At 45.2% G+C, this 14,338-nt stretch overlaps 1 protein-coding gene across 1 annotated transcript in view; it reads left to right on the top strand.

The window, feature by feature from the left end:
* The window catches only part of si:dkey-215k6.1 (transmembrane protein 132C), a 545,552-nt gene that overhangs the window by 459,943 nt on the left and 71,271 nt on the right, over positions 1-14,338 (top strand). The window lies entirely within an intron of this gene.

The raw sequence follows: 14,338 nt of genomic DNA, 5'->3' as shown, positions 1-14,338 counted from the left end.
TGTAACACACTGAAGACCTATAGGTTCACCACTATACTAACCTGTCACACTGAAGACCTATAGGTTCACCACTATACTAACCTGTCACACACTGAAGACCTATAGGTTCACCACTATACTAACCTGTCACACTGAAGACCTATAGGTTCACCACTATACTAACCTGTAACACACTGAAGACCTATAGGTTCACCACTATACTAACCTGTCACACACTGAAGACCTATAGGTTCACAAGTCTATAATAGATATGAAGGCTGTTAAGATATTCATGTTTGCAGAAAGGAGTGTATATATTTGGCCTGGGAAAGTGTTTTTATGCGCTGACTGAATGGAGTTTTTTTTACTCCATTGGCCTCGGCTGTTCTAGGAAGGAATTTACGAGTTCTCACTGCCTGAGGTCGTGTCAACACCGAGTACAAACGTATCCGACACCGAGACAAGACCAAGACACTCAATATGTGGTCGGGAGAACGTTCTCAACTACTACAACACTGTAGTAGTGCGGTTATGGTTAGGGTTAAAATAGAAGAAAAAAACTCAACCGAAAACAACACTGTGATGGTACTGCAATTGAACCCAAAATCCTGAGCGTCGTAGCTTCCTCTAACCCCATCCACAGTGCCCTTGGTTGTCGCGACGATGCTACCACGTCATTTCATCATTAGAGTCGTCCCACTGCGGGTTGAGTTGTGCTCGTTGCACCGTCGAACCTGACTGCAGATGTATTATGCTCCGTTTGCTGTTCAATAGCCAATACTGTGCATGTCACCAGTGCACCACATTAACATGAAATAGTCCTTATGATGTCACTTCAGTTTATGCTAATCAGCTTTTACATGAATTGTACTTCAGTCTCTCTATAATACTACCACGGACAGCCTTGGCCAGGCTCATAAAACACTTTGTCCAATTTGTTTGTCTGTTTTCAACAACAGCAACAAACAAAAAAAGCCAGATGAACTGTTTCTACTTGTTACTGCTTGTCCCAGAGGAGGCTAAGTATATGTTGTAAAGTAACCCAATGATGGTACATTATAACACAATACAATGGCATTGAACAAAATTGGCACTTGGGGTTTGAAACGGTTATTTTTCTAATGGGAGGGACAGCGTTGCTCTATGATCCAAGGTTGTGTTTTACTGAAGGATAATTGTTTTTCGTTACGAGCTGCCTTGGGTGGAATTATGTGAGACAGTTTAGTCGCAACTATATTCAAATTATCTATGCTCAATTACTGACATCGTTCTAGAAATGTTTTGAATCCTTTTTTTGGGAAACGGTAGTAAAGATTTTTTTGTTGTTGTTGACATTTAGATATGTGGATGACATTTTTGCCACCCAATATGCAAGGTAAAATACTGTAAATACAGTCAAATAAGTCAATCACAGTAAAAACAGAAAGTCTGTCATCTTGACAATTACCAGAGCATTTGTCCTGTGGCCATGACCCGATTCCCTGCTCCCAGAAACAGCATCTGGTCTATATGTTTCCCCCTGAACCCTATTAGGCCAAAATGGCATGTTATTGGATCGAAGCGTCTATCACCAGAGGAGTGTTAGCCTGAATGACTTCCAGCTGAAGCACCGATCAGCCAATTAGTCAATTAGCCAGCCATTTGATGAGCTTGCCGTGGCATGTCCCTCAGCCGCACAGTTTCCATCCCAAATGGCAACCTAATCCCTTCATAGTGCGCTAGTGTGTGAAACTATATACGGAACAGGGTGCAAATTTGGGATGCACCCCCAGTCTCCATCTCCCGTGTCCTCACAGTGAGAGGTTGGAGAGGACTGGCACTGTCACCCAATGTGGGGCCTTGTGGTGTGTTTCAATCTATTATGGATTGCAGTATCCTCCCTTTGTGACTGCTTCACTCTCCTCCGTTGTTATCTGTTCAGAGGCCTGTTAGATTGTAGTATCCTCCCTTTGTGACTGCTTCACGCTCCTCCGTTGTTAACTGTTCAGAGGCCTGTTAGATTGCAGTATCCTCCCTTTGTGACTGCTTCACTCTCCTCCGTTGTTACCTGTTCAGAGGCCTGTTAGATTGTAGTATCCTCCCTTTGTGACTGCTTCACTCTCCTCTGGTGTTACCTGTTCAGAGGCCTGTTAGATTGTAGTATCCTCCCTTTGTGACTGCTTCACTCTCCTCTGGTGTTACCTGTTCAGAGGCCTGTTAGATTGTAGTATCCTCCCTTTGTGACTGCTTCACTCTCCTCCGTTCTTACCTGTTCAGAGGCCTGTTAGATTGTAGTATCCTCCCTTTGTGACTGCTTCACGCTCCTCCGTTGTTACCTGTTCAGAGGCCTGTTAGATTGTAGTATCCTCCCTTTGTGACTGCTTGACTCTCCTCCGTTGTTACCTGTTCAGAGGCCTGTTAGATTGTAGTATCCTCCCTGTGACTGCTTCACTCTCCTCTGTTGTTACCTGTTCAGAGGCCTGTTAGATTGTAGTATCCTCCCTTTGTGACTGCTTCACTCTCCTCCGTTGTTACCTGTTCAGAGGCCTGTTAGATTGTAGTATCCTCCCTTTGTGACAGCTTCACTCTCCTCCGTTGTTACCTGTTCAGAGGCCTGTTAGATTGTAGTATCCTCCCTTTGTGACTGCTTCACGCTCCTCCGTTGTTACCTGTTCAGAGGCCTGTTAGATTGTAGTATCCTCCCTGTGACTGCTTCACTCTCCTCTGTTGTTACCTGTTCAGAGGCCTGTTAGATTGTAGTATCCTCCCTTTGTGACTGCTTCACTCTCCTCCGTTGTTACCTGTTCAGAGGCCTGTTAGATTGTAGTATCCTCCCTTTGTGACAGCTTCACTCTCCTCCGTTGTTACCTGTTCAGAGGCCTGTTAGATTGTAGTATCCTCCCTTTGTGACTGCTTCACTCTCCTCCGTTGTTACCTGTTCAGAGGCCTGTTAGATTGTAGTATCCTCCCTTTGTGACTGCTTCACTCTCCTCTGGTGTTACCTGTTCAGAGGCCTGTTAGATTGTAGTATCCTCCCTTTGTGACTGCTTCACTCTCCTCCGTTGTTACCTGTTCAGAGGCCTGTTAGATTGTAGTATCCTCCCTTTCTGACTGCTTCACGCTCCTCCGTTGATACCTGTTCAGAGGCCTGTTAGATTGTAGTATCCTCCCTTTGTGACTGCTTGACTCTCCTCCGTTGTTACCTGTTCAGAGGCCTGTTAGATTGTAGTATCCTCCCTGTGACTGCTTCACTCTCCTCTGTTGTTACCTGTTCAGAGGCCTGTTAGATTGTAGTATCCTCCCTTTGTGACTGCTTCACTCTCCTCCGTTGTTACCTGTTCAGAGGCCTGTTAGATTGTAGTATCCTCCCTTTGTGACAGCTTCACTCTCCTCCGTTGTTACCTGTTCAGAGGCCTGTTAGATTGTAGTATCCTCCCTTTGTGACAGCTTCACGCTCCTCCGTTGTTACCTGTTCAGAGGCCTGTTAGATTGTAGTATCCTCCCTTTGTGACTGCTTCACTCTCCTCCGTTGTTACCTGTTCAGAGGCCTGTTAGATTGTAGTATCCTCCCTTTGTGACTGCTTGACTCTCCTCCGTTGTTACCTGTTCAGAGGCCTGTTAGATTGTAGTATCCTCCCTTTGTGACTGCTTCACTCTCCTCCGTTGTTACCTGTTCAGAGGCCTGTTAGATTGTAGTATCCTCCCTTTGTGTCTGCTTCACTCTCCTCCGTTGTTACCTGTTCAGAGGCCTGTTAGATTGTAGTATCCTCCCTTTGTGACAGCTTCACTCTCCTCCGTTGTTACCTGTTCAGAGGCCTGTTAGATTGTAGTATCCTCCCTTTGTGACTGCTTCACGCTCCTCCGTTGTTACCTGTTCAGAGGCCTGTTAGATTGTAGTATCCTCCCTTTGTGACTGCTTGACTCTCCTCCGTTGTTACCTGTTCAGAGGCCTGTTAGATTGTAGTATCCTCCCTTTGTGACTGCTTCACTCTCCTCCGTTGTTACCTGTTCAGAGGCCTGTTAGATTGTAGTATCCTCCCTGTGACTGCTTCACTCTCCTCTGTTGTTACCTGTTCAGAGGCCTGTTAGATTGTAGTATCCTCCCTTTGTGACTGCTTCACTCTCCTCCGTTGTTACCTGTTCAGAGGCCTGTTAGATTGTAGTATCCTCCCTTTGTGACTGCTTCACGCTCCTCCGTTGTTACCTGTTCAGAGGCCTGTTAGATTGCAGTATCCTCCCTTTGTGACTGCTTGACTCTCCTCCGTTGTTACCTGTTCAGAGGCCTGTTAGATTGTAGTATCCTCCCTTTGTGACTGCTTGACTCTCCTCCGTTGTTACCTGTTCAGAGGCCTGTTAGATTGTAGTATCCTCCCTTTGTGACTGCTTCACTCTCCTCTGTTGTTACCTGTTCAGAGGCCTGTTAGATTGTAGTATCCTCCCTTTGTGACTGCTTCACGCTCCTCCGTTGTTACCTGTTCAGAGGCCTGTTAGATTGTAGTATCCTCCCTTTGTGACTGCTTCACTCTCCTCCGTTGTTACCTGTTCAGAGGCCTGTTAGATTGTAGTATCCTCCCTTTGTGACTGCTTCACTCTCCTCCGTTGTTACCTGTTCAGAGGCCTGTTAGATTGTAGTATCCTCCCTTTGTGACTGCTTCACTCTCCTCTGTTGTTACCTGTTCAGAGGCCTGTTAGCCTTTGACAATAACTGGACATGTTGGGCTCTCATCCACACTGAGAGGGGATTGGCTGCTCACTCGACAGGGAACCTGTCGTTGAATTTCATTTAGCTTTTAGATAAGTGTCTGCGTCAGTGGTAAGAGACGTATGTTTGTAGTGCTGTTAAACAGCAGTGGCAGAGTGACTCTTAACATTGAGCAGCCGTTGTAGTCAGTCTAACACATTCATCCCTTCAGAACAAGGAATGTGTCTAAGTGCAGGCTAGTCAATATGTGTCACGGTTTTCCTCCTCTTCATCTGAAGAGGAGAGGCGAGAAGGATCGGAGGACCAATATGCGGCATGGTAAGTGTCCATGGTTCTTTTAATAAGAAAATCTCAACATGAACACAACTACAAAACAAGAACCTTGAAACCCCGAAACAGTCCCATGTGGCACAAACACTGACACAGAAAACAATCACCCACAAAATACCCAAAGAATATGGCTGCCTAAATATGGTTCCCAATCAGAGACAACGATAAACACCTGCCTCTGATTGAGAACCACTCTAGGCAACCATAGACTTACCTAGACAACTAAACTGAACACAACCCCATTAATCTAATAAAACCCCTAGACAAGACGAAACACAATAAATCACCCATGTCACACCCTGGCCTAACCAAAATAACAAAGATAACTAAGGCCAGGGCGTGACAATATGGATGCCAAGGCAAGTTAGTTAAGTACACTGAAGACTTACATTGAAGCAAAGTTTCAGATAAATTAATTCTGGCTAGTTGGTTAAATCAAATAAATATGCACTGGAGTCCAGTCAGAATTTGGTAGGCAAGTTTTTTTTTTTTTTTTTTTTAACTGAAATGACAGAGAGGGTGGAGAAGAAAAATACGGAATGACTTTGTGTATTGAGCATTGAAGCTATTTGAAAAAAATGAAAACATGCCCCCCTCTGCAAAAAAAAAAAAAAAGATGGTCTGCTTCCCAAGTGACAGAATTTGTTGAAATTAGTTGCAAACATTCAGTGGAGCGTGGAGAAAGATCAAAACTGTTAGCAGAAATAAGATGCATGGAATTGGTGGCCTGGGGGGGGGTAGTCATGCGGGGCCAGAATCGAGGAATGAAATCCCCACATTTCAGTGGATGGAGAAGCAGCAGCACGAGCCTGCTGCTTGTGTTAACTCAGCCGTGAGGGGAGTAGACAGTACACACTGCAAAGACAGCACGCTCGCCAGGTTGCATACTGTACTGGAGCAAAACAAAACAGCAGTATTTGGTGTGATGCCAGTCGGGTCTTATTTGCTCTGTTATTGTAGAATGGTAGTTTACAGTTGAGCTGTTTCTTTGTCGAATTTGATTTATTTATTTTTATGGGGGGGGGGGGGGATTTTTCATTGCTCAGTGACACACTAGTGAACGCCCAACACACTTGAATCGATAACCATTGGGCTCAATTCCCATCAATTCAGGCAGTACACTGAAGTACAGGAAGTTCAGGAAGTATATTGAAGTACAGGAAGTTCAGGAAGTACACTGAAGTACAGGAAGTTCAGGAAGTATATTGAAGTACAGGAAGTTCAGGAGGTACACTGAAGTACAGGAAGTTCAGGAAGTATATTGAAGTACAGGAAGTTCAGGAAGTATATTGAAGTACAGGAAGTTCAGGAAGTACACTGAAGTACAGGAAGTTCAGGAAGTATATTGAAGTACAGGAAGTTCAGGTAATATACTGAAATTCCAATGATTTTCAATTTGGAACATTTGGAATTTGAATTGAAAATTTGTTTAGATTCTGAATTGACTGCAATTGAAAGGGTATTGACCTCAACCCTCCTCTCTTCCTATATGTGGTGAACATTGCATTGAAAGGGTATTGACCTCAACCCTACTCTCTTCCTATATGTGGTGAACATTGCATTGAAAGGGTATTGACCTCAACCCTCCTCTCTTCCTATATGTGGTGAACATTGCATTGAAAGGGTATTGACATCAACCCTACTCTCTTCCTATATGTGGTGAACATTGCATTGAAAGGGTATTGACTTCAACCCTACTCTCTTCCTATATGTGGTGAACATTGCATTGAAAGGGGATTGACCTCAACCCTACTCTCTTCCTATATGTGGTGAACATTGCATTGAAAGGGTATTGACTTCAACCCTACTCTCTTCCTATATGTGGTGAACATTGCATTGAAAGGGGATTGACCTCAACCCTACTCTCTTCCTATATGTGGTGAACATTGCATTGAAAGGGGATTGACCTCAACCCTACTCTCTTCCTATATGTGGTGAACATTGCATTGAAAGGGTATTGACCTCAACCCTACTCTCTTCCTATATGTGGTGAACATTGCATTGAAAGGGGATTGACCTCAACCCTCCTCTCTTCCTAAATGTGGTGAACATTGCATTGAAAGGGGATTGACCTCAACCCTACTCTCTTCCTATATGTGGTGAACATTGCATCCTTTGCTTTAAATTGTTCCAATGTTTTTTTGTGAATCAGCCTTCATGTGAGGGCTTGGTTCTGGATACGGCACACTAGCCACAGTAAGATCAGAAACATTACAGAAAGCCTCGTCTCGTCCGTCTCCCGACGTGTATCCTTCCACCAGGTGACCATTCACACAGTCCTTATCAGCATCCCCCTAACTTTAACCACGGCCCTGCTCTTTTGAAGACAGCAGGAAGCGTTTCATAGCATTTCATTTTGACGGGAAACTTAATAATTCCACCGGACAAGCATGAAATACTCTCTCCTCTCCCTCGTCTTTTTTTTCCTCCAGGGAAAATCTAAAGGACCCCCCCCTCCCCCTCCGTCTGAAATGTTGAAACACATTAGCAAAATGGTTGTAAAGGGGATTAAGTCATGTGGCGTCAAGGATATTCATTTTCCTAGTTCTCTCCGTGTGCATTTGCAATAGCTGTGCCTCTTCACAGTTTGTGATGATGGGAGGTAAAGGAGCAGGGTATTAACTGAATTTAACACATTAACACAGATTGCACACTGGTCGTCTGCCATGTTAATTGCTTTGCTTTCCCTACTTACTTTAACTCGTTTGTAGACTATGGTGTCTTTTTTTGGGGGGTGGTGTTTACCGTGCTGAAATGGGCGATATTATTATGACAGACAAATAGAACGCTATTAATTACAGCAGGAGTTCTTTATTGGGTTTGTTGCTCTGTCTTGTCTGATTCAAGCTGATAATCTGCTTCATTCCTCATCACTGTCATGTATTTAGGTTGCGTGCTGTTGGTAAATTGTGCCTGTGGTGGGATTACTTGATACATATGAAAGTGTATATCGGAATGAACATCTGTCTTTCTGGGCCCCGGGTCATACTACAGTACAGCATCTTAACAGCCGTGCAAAGATCCGCCTGCCCCCCCCCCTCCCCCCGAGGTAAAAATGAAAAGAGATACGCTTTATTATTTTGCTTGTGTCAACACTCACCCTTCTCTCTCCCGGTCTCTTTCTCCATGTCTTGGTCATTGCAGTCTAGGTTATCCTTCTTTGTCATGCACGCACGCACATACACACATACGCACACACTCACAACTATTGATCATGCTGGCATATAGGCGCCGATTTCCCTCTTCCGGTGAGAGAATCCCTGCACGCTTCATCTGTGTGTTGCCCAATGCTCTGACTCTGAGGAGGTTTCTGGGTGGGTGGTAGAAAACAGCTAAAAGGGGAGGCTAGAGCTGAGTGACCGGAGCACAGCAGGAGGCATAGGAGTCTCCTTGTAGGGGGTCAACATCACTGGCAGAGGAGGAAAACGGACTGCTTTGATTTTGCACTACGACTCGGGGGAGAGAGAGAGAGGGAGGGTGGAAAGCGAGGGAGGGGAGAGAGTGAGAGAGAGGGGGGAGAAGGAGAGAGAGAGAGTGGGGGAGAGAGAGAGGGAGGAAAGAGAGGGAGGGGAGAGAGTGAGAGAGAGAAGGGGGGAGAGAAGGAGAGAGACGGGGAGAGAGGGAGGGAGGAAAGAGAGGGAGGGGAGAGGGGGGAGAGAAGGAGAGAGAGAGAGAGGGGGAGAGTGAGCGAGAACGAGAGCTTGTATGTTTGCCTTGCTCATTAAGGAAAGGTCAGAGATATATTAGTACCAGGGAGTAAAGCATTAGACATCCTCCCTGGTCCTGTCTACTGACCAACCTCTCTCTCTCTCTCCCTCTCTCTCTCTCTCTCTCTCCCTCTGTCTCACGTTCTCTCTCTGTATCTCTCTCTCTCTCTATGTTTGTGTCTCTCCCCTCTCGCATGCTGTGTGTGAGTACAGTGTGTGTGTGCGTGTGTGAGAGAAACAGAGATGGTGTGTGTGAGTGGCAGAGAGTTCATTGGCAAGTCCTGCTCTCTAATGCCTGCTCATTATTGCCAGCGAGACGGCTGTAAGGGCCAGATGCGTTGAACCCCTCTCCCTGAGCAATTACCATCCTTTTCATGAAGTTAAAATGTCAATTTGGTGTGGCACTGGCACTGTTCTCCTCTCAACCCCCACACCCTGCCTTGCTGCCTCCGGTTAGAACTTCAAACAGTCTGAGGATGGTAGTGGACTCCCTCACACATACACAGACACACAGACACACACATTCTGTGTACAGACACACACATTCTGTGTACAGACATGAACACTGTCTCTGTCTCTGTCTTTTTTTTCTCTCTCTCTTTCTCTTTCTCTTTCTCTTTCTCTTTCTGTCTGTCTGTCTGTCTGTCTGTCTGTCTGTCTGTCTGTCTGTCTGTCTGTCTGTCTGTCTGTCTGTCTGTCTGTCTGTCTGTCTGTCTGTCTGTCTGTCTGTCTGTCTGTCTGTCTGTCTGTCTGTCGTCGGTCGGTCGGTCTGTCTGTCTGTCTGTCTGTCTGTCTGTCTGTCTGTCTGTCTGTCTGTCTGTCTGTCTGTCTGTCTGTCTGTCTGTCTGTCTGTCTGTCTGTCTGTCTGTCTGTCTGTCTGTCTGTCTGTCTGTCTGTCTGTCTGTCTGTCACTCTCTCTCCCACTCTCTCTCTCTCTCTCTCTCTCTCTCCCTCTCTCTCTCTCTCTCTCTCTCTCCCACTCTCTCTCTCTCTCTCTCTCTCTCTCTCTCTCTCTCTCTCTCTCTCTCCCACTCTCTCTCACACGCGCACAGATATATCTTTCCCACGGTTCTCAGATTCTGCCTCATATCGTCTGTAACAGGAAGCTATGATATTGGTCCTTGGGGAAACATTCCACATGAAATAGTCATCAGGTAAAATAAAAATCTCTTTTATATATATTTTTTGTATTTATTTAACCTTTATATAACTAGGCAAGTCAATTAAGAAAAAAATCTTATTTACAATGACGTCCTATATTATACAGTAGTGGTTGTAAAAAACAGTGTCTGCATTCCAAATGGCACCCTATCCCCTTCATAGTGCACTACTTTAGACCAGCCAAATATCTCCTTTATAGTGCCCTACCAAGGCCCGTAGGGCTCCGGTCAAAATAACTGCACTAAATAGGCAATAGGGTGCCATTTGGTCACTCGGGATCAGATAGATAATAGCAGTCTAGATCATAGAGCTTCTCACAGACAGTTCTCTGGGTTTAATTAACCCTGGATCTCATCCAGTAGGCTTCTCTGTTTTACACAGGTTTTGTTTTATAGACTTTTGGGGATGGAATAGATTAGGCAGAAACCAACCATTAACCAATAGGCAGAAACCAACCATGAACCAATAGGCAGAAACCAACCATTAACCAAAAGGCAGAAACCAACAATGAACCAATAGGCAGAAACCAACCATTAACGAAAAGGCAGAAACCAACCAATAGGCAGAAACCAACCATGAACCAATAGGCAGAAACCAACCATGAACCAATAGGCAGAAACCAACCATGAATCAATAGGCAGAAACCAACCATGAACCAATAGGCAGAAACCAACCATGAACCAATAGGCAGAAACCAACCATGAACCAATAGGCAGAAACCAACCATGAACCAATAGGCAGAAACCAACCATTAACCAACCGGTTTTAAGGTTTTAGCTTTTATTTTATTCACACCAAAGAAAGGGAAGCAGGTAGCCTAGCGATTAAAGAGCGTTGGGTCAGTAACTGGAAAGTCGCTGGTTCTGAGCCTACTAGGTGAAAAATCTGTCAATGTGTCCCTGAGCAAGGCCCTTAACCCTAAATGCTCCTTTAAATCGCTCTGGATAAGAGCGTCTGCTAATTGACTAAAATGTAAAGTTAAAACAAGTGAAAGACTAAACAGTACAGATTTTTGGGGGGTAAAAACGGTATGCAGGTGAGGTTGGAATGAAAACCACATCACTAATATAAGTACAAAAAAATGTTTGTTCACGAATAATTTCATATTCAAACATTTAAATTGAACAACAATTCCATGTGTATCCGATAACTCTGATGTGTAGACTTTCCACTGTAGAGTTTATGTCATCCTATCATTGATGAGAATGTCTCAGATGACAACCGAACTGACACCATATTCATTAAGTACCACCGCATATGTTCAATTGGTCGGATTACCAGAATATTGTTCATTTCCCCCCACCTTCTGATGTTCCCAGAATCTCTATGTTAACCAAGAGTTTTGCAAATGTAACCTCAGTAGGGTAGAGAGAGGAAAAAGGGGGGAAGTGGTATTTATGACTGTCATAAACCTAACCCCCAGGCCAACGTCATGACAAGGCTGACCCCCAGTCTTCACGGAGGAGACTACTGGGTAGTTTGGTTCATCAGGCTGACCCCCAGTCTTCATGGAGGAGATTACTGGGTAGTTTGGTTCATCAGGCTGACCCCCAGTCTTCAAAGAGGAGATTACTGAGTAGTTTGGTTCATCAGGCTGACCCCCAGTCTTCACGGAGGAGACTACTGGGTAGTTTGGTTGACCCCCAGTCTTCATGGAGGAGACTACTAGGTAGTTTGGTTCATCAGGCTGACCCCCAGTCTTCATGGAGGAGATTACTGGGTAGTTTGGTTCATCAGGCTGACCCCCAGTCTTCACGGAGGAGACTACTGGGTAGTTTGGTTCATCAGGCTGACCCCCAGTCTTCACGGAGGAGACTACTGGGTAGTTTGGTTCATCAGGCTGACCCCCAGTCTTCACGGAGGAGACTACTGGGTAGTTTGGTTCATCAGGCTGACCCCCAGTCTTCACGGAGGAGACTACTGGGTAGTTTGGTTCATCAGGCTGACCCCAGTCTTCACGGAGGAGATTACTGGGTAGTTTGGTTCATCAGGCTGACCCCAGTCTTCACGGAGGAGATTACTGGGTAGTTTGGTTCATCAGGCTGACCCCCAGTCTTCACGGAGGAGATTACTGGGTAGTTTGGTTCATCAGGCTGACCCCCAGTCTTCATGGAGGAGATTACTGGGTAGTTTGGTTCATCAGGCTGGCCTCCAGTCTTCATGGAGGAGACTACTGGGTAGTTTGGTTCATCAGGCTGACCCCCAGTCTTCATGGAGGAGATTACTGGGTAGTTTGGTTCATCAGGCTGACCCCCAGTCTTCACGGAGGAGATTACTGGGTAGTTTGGTTCATCAGGCTGACCCCCAGTCTTCACGGAGGAGACTACTGGGTAGTTTGGTTCATCAGGCTGACCCCCAGTCTTCACGGAGGAGACTACTGGGTAGTTTGGTTCATCAGGCTGACCCCCAGTCTTCACGGAGGAGACTACTGGGTAGTTTGGTTCATCAGGCTGACCCCCAGTCTTCACGGAGGAGACTACTGGGTAGTTTGGTTCATCAGGCTGACCCCCAGTCTTCACGGAGGAGATTACTGGGTAGTTTGGTTCATCAGGCTGACCCCCAGTCTTCACGGAGGAGATTACTGGGTAGTTTGGTTCATCAGGCTGACCCCCAGTCTTCACGGAGGAGATTACTGGGTAGTTTGGTTCATCAGGCTGACCCCCAGTCTTCACGGAGGAGATTACTGGGTAGTTTGGTTCATCAGGCTGGCCCCCAGTCTTCATGGAGGAGACTACTGGGTAGTTTGGTTCATCAGGCTGACCCCCAGTCTTCATGGAGGAGATTACTGGGTAGTTTGGTTCATCAGGCTGACCCCCAGTCTTCATGGAGGAGATTACTGGGTAGTTTGGTTCATCAGGCTGGCCCCCAGTCTTCATGGAGGAAACTACTGGGTAGTTTGGTTCATCAGGCTGGCCCCCAGTCTTCATGGAGGAGACTACTGGGTAGTTTGGTTCATCAGGCTGACCCCCAGTCTTCATGGAGGAGATTACTGGGTAGTTTGGTTCATCAGGCTGACCCCCAGTCTTCATGGAGGAGACTACTGGGTAGTTTGGTTCATCAGGCTGACCCCCAGTCTTCATGGAGGAGACTACTGGGTAGTTTGGTTCATCAGGCTGACCCCCAGTCTTCATGGAGGAGACTACTGGGTAGTTTGGTTCATCAGGCTGACCCCCAGTCTTCATGGAGGAGACTACTGGGTAGTTTGGTTCATCAGGCTGACCCCCAGTCTTCATGGAGGAGACTACTGGGTAGTTTGGTTCATCAGGCTGACCCCCGGTCTTCTCTTACCTCTGTATCTGATAGAGACTTGACTATGTCAGCTGCAGCAGTGGGGAGGGTGAAGGTTATCACAGTGTCTGGTGTTAGATAGATGATTTTCAGAATTAACCTGGAAGAATCCATGAAAGGGTTTAGGTAAACTGTCTCGGCGGTAGGAGTATTTGAAGATGAAAGTTCATAATTGCTGAACATTAATGTGGTAAAGAGACAAGATATTGAGTTTCTTAAAGTGCAGATGGAGCCAGGTAATTAGAGGGAGGTGACTAGTCTTGCAAAAGTAGTTTGTACGATGACAAATTTGTGTAGGTAAGAGGCATACAGTGGCTGGCGAAAGTATTCACCCCCTTGGCACTTTTCCTATTTTGTTGCCTTACAACCTGAAATTAAAATGGATTTTTGGGTGGTTTGTATAATTTGATTTACACAACATGCCTACCACTTTGAAGATGCAAAATATTTCTTATGAAACATACAAGAAATAAGACAAAAAAAAACTGAAAACTTGAGCATGCATAACTATCACCACCCCAAAATCAATACTTTGTAGAGCCACTTTTGCAGTAATTACAACTGCAAGTCTCTTGGGGCATGTCTCTATAAGTTTGGCACATCTAGCCACTGGGATTTTTGCCCATTGTTCAAGGCAAAACTGCTCCAGCTCCTTCAGGTTGGATGGGTTCCGCTGGTGTACAGCAATCTTTAAGTCATACCACAGATTCTCAATTGGATTGAGGTCTGGGATTTGACTAGGCAATTCCAATACATTTAAATGTTTCCCCTTAAATCCAAATAAAAATCAATTTAAATTACAGGTTGTGATGCAACAAAATAGGAAAAATGCCAAGGGGTGTGAATACTTTTGCAAGGCATTGTATGCACTGGCCCAGACAATATTACAGTAAATGAAATATGGGTAAATTAAGCTATAGTGTAGAGTTAGGAAGCAAGCCTGATAATACCAACTGATTTCATCACTTTGCTAGAGACAAATTGAATATGATATTTTCAGGATAACTGTTCATCAATTAAAACTCAGAGGTATCTAGTGGATTTTAATTGTTCCATTTCATTCCCACCAATTGAGATTCTGGCTTTTACATGTGTAAAGTAGGATTTATTTATTTCTACATTTGAAGATATTGTTTTATCTGGAACCATTCAGAAATATTGGCAATGCCTGAGTTGGCTTCATTAATAAGCA

The sequence above is a fragment of the Oncorhynchus nerka genome, linkage group LG27 (genome assembly GCF_034236695.1).
Source record: "Oncorhynchus nerka isolate Pitt River linkage group LG27, Oner_Uvic_2.0, whole genome shotgun sequence".
Classification (NCBI taxonomy): domain Eukaryota; kingdom Metazoa; phylum Chordata; class Actinopteri; order Salmoniformes; family Salmonidae; genus Oncorhynchus; species Oncorhynchus nerka.
The sequence above is the reverse complement of the archived record's forward strand: the minus strand, read 5'-3'. Positions and strand labels throughout refer to the sequence as shown.